This window comes from Schistocerca cancellata, chromosome 5, assembly GCF_023864275.1.
Source record: "Schistocerca cancellata isolate TAMUIC-IGC-003103 chromosome 5, iqSchCanc2.1, whole genome shotgun sequence".
Lineage (NCBI taxonomy): Eukaryota > Metazoa > Arthropoda > Insecta > Orthoptera > Acrididae > Schistocerca > Schistocerca cancellata.
In genome coordinates this window covers 798308566-798311585 of record NC_064630.1, presented here as the reverse complement: position 1 = coordinate 798311585, position 3020 = coordinate 798308566, and the positions used below count along the sequence as shown (strand labels likewise).

The 3020-nt window shown below is 45.0% G+C and overlaps 1 non-coding gene across 1 annotated transcript; it reads left to right on the top strand.

Moving 5' to 3' along the window:
* The first annotated feature begins 207 nt into the window (after positions 1-207).
* On the top strand, positions 208-282 carry Trnal-caa (transfer RNA leucine (anticodon CAA)). Its single transcript has one exon. It is a non-coding gene; the product is annotated as a tRNA-Leu (tRNA).
* The last annotated feature ends 2738 nt before the right edge of the window (positions 283-3020 follow it).

Here is a 3020-nt window from a genome sequence, read left to right as displayed (position 1 = left end):
AAGTTTCATATCAGCGCACACTCCGCTGCAGAGTGAAAATCTCATTCTGGAAACATCCCCCAGGCTGTGGCTAAGCCATGTCTCCGCAATATCCTTTCTTTCAGGAGTGCTAGTTCTGCAAGGTTCGCAGGAGAGCTTCTGTAAAGTTTGGAAGGTAGGAGACGAGGTACTGGCAGAAGTGAAGCTGTGAGTACCGGGCGTGAGTCGTGCTTCGGTAGCTCAGTTGGTAGAGCACTTGCCCGCAAAAGGCAAAGGTCCCGAGTTCGAGTCTCGGTCGGGCACACAGTTTTAATCTGCCAGGAAGTTTCATATCAGCGCACACTCCGCTGCAGAGTGAAAATCTCATTCTGGAAACATCCCCCAGGCTGTGGCTAAGCCATGTCTCCGCAATATCCTTTCTTTCAGGAGTGCTAGTTCTGCAAGGTTCGCAGGAGAGCTTCTGTAAAGTTTGGAAGGTAGGAGACGAGGTACTGGCAGAAGTGAAGCTGTGAGTACCGGGCGTGAGTCGTGCTTCGGTAGCTCAGTTGGTAGAGCACTTGCCCGCGAAAGGCAAAGGTCCCGAGTTCGAGTCTCGGTCGGGCACACAGTTTTAATCTGCCAGGAAGTTTCATATCAGCGCACACTCCGCTGCAGAGTGAAAATCTCATTCTGGATACCCTATTGTTGTCTGCAATTACGGTCGGTGCTCATATTTTTCATAATTGCGACCCCTCTAGCCCAGATATTGTTGACGTAACTAATTTAGATTATGTATTTATGAAAATATTGAAATGTCACCGTCGTTATTTTAATTTTTTATAATAATTTTGCCATACTGGGCCAGAAATATCAAGTACGTTATTTTTCACATGGGCGCCGTTAAAGAGAAAGCTATAGCTAAATATGCGTCATGCAATTAAAATTAACAAACCAGTGTGTTACTAATAAATACACACACATCAGAACCCTAAATTTTCAACCTCTGAGACCGAAAGAGATCAAGTTCGTATGTTCTATTTGCTTTGGTGTACAATAACGTATCTGCGCTAACGTATCTGCCCGCTAACGTAACTTCAACAAAAGAAAATAATTGTAACCTGTTACTTTGCATACGGAAATGTTTCTCGTAACATGTCAGTCTTAACATTTTCGAAGTCTGAAAGACTGTAAGAGGGCCTGTGATAAAAATAATCGTTATCTATTTAAAAGACAATTTCGTTCAACGCTTTCAGTTACACTACATACAGACATTCATACACTTTCGCGACACAGACACACAATATACACCACCACATCTCAGATGCTTCGATTCTCTTCAGGTTATCCCACAGTCCATGTTTCACTACCGTGTTGTGCTCCATAAGTACACCACTGGCCATTAAAATTGCTACACCACGAAGATGACGTGTTACAGACGCGAAATTTAACCGATAGGAAGAAGATGCTGTGATATGCAAATGATAAGCTTTTCAGAGCATTCACACAAGGTTGGCGCCGGTGGCGACACCTACAACGTGCTGACATGAAGAAAGTTTCCAACCGATTTCTCATACATAAACAGCAGTTGATAGGCGTTGCCTGATGTGATGCCCCGTGTAAGGAAGGGAATACGTACCATCACGTTTCCAACTTCCATCAAAGTCGGATTGTAGCCTATCGCGATTGCGGTTTATCGTATCGAGACATTGCTGCTCGCGTTGATCTAGATCCAATGACTGTTAGCAGAATATGGAATCGGTGGGTTCAGGAGGGTAATACGGAACGCCGTGCTGGATCCCAAAGGCCTCGTATCACTAGCAGTCAGGTTGACGGGCATCTTATCCGCATTGCTGTAACGGATCGTGCTGTCACGTCTCGATCCCTGAGTCAACAGTTGGAGACGTTTGCAAGACAAAAACCATCTGTACGAACAGTTCGACGACGTACGCAGCAGCATGGACTATCAGCTCGGAGACCTTGGATGCGGTTACCCTTGACGCTGCATCAGAGGCAGGAGCGCCTGCGATGGTGTACTCAACGACGAACCTGGGTTCGCGAATTGCAAAACGTCCTGTTATCGGATGAATCCAGTTTCTGTTTACGGCATCATGATGGTCGCATCCATGTTTGGCGACATCGCGGTGAACGCACATTGGAAGCGTGTATTCGTCATCGCCATACTGGCGTATCACCCGCCGTGATGGTATGGGGTGCCATTGGTTACGCGTCTCGGTCACCTCTTGTTCGCGTTGACGGCACTTTGAACAGAGGACGTTACATTTCAGATTTGTTACTACCCGTGGCTCTATCATTCATGTGATCCTTGCGAAATCCTACATTTCAGCAGGATAATGCACGACTGCATGTTGCAGTTCCTGTACGGGCATTTTTGGATACAGAAAATGTTCGACTGCTGCCGTGGTTAGCACATTCTCCAGATCTCTCACCAATGGAAAACGTCTGGTCAATGGTGGCCAAGCAACAGGCTCGTCACAATACGCCAGTCACTACTCTTGATGAACTGTGGTATCGTGTTGAAGCTGCAGGGGCAGCAGCACCTGTACACGCTATCCAAGCTCTGTTTGATTCAATGCCCAAGCGTAGCAAGGCCGTTATTACGGCGAGAGGTGTTTGTTCTTGGTACTGATTTCGCAGGATCTATGCACCCGAATTGCGTGAAAATGTAATCACATGTCAGTTCTAGTATAATATATTTGTCCAATGAATACCCGTCTATCATCTGCATTTCTTCTTGGTGTAGCAATTTTAATGGCCAGTAGTGTACATTTTCATAAAATTATTCCTCAAAGTAAGACATATATTTGATGCTAGCATCTCTTCGACAGAAATGCCTTTCTTGTCAGTGCTGGGTTTTTATATCCTCCTTCTTCGTCATGGGTTATTTGCTGCCTAGATAGAATAATGCGGTAACTTGATGTACATAAGATCACAAATTAATCATGTTAGTTTCTTGTAACTGTCATTTCTGAAACCTGTCCTTACATTCGCCTTTTTTTCGATTTATTCTCAATCCATGTTCCTTATTCTCTAGAATGTTCGTT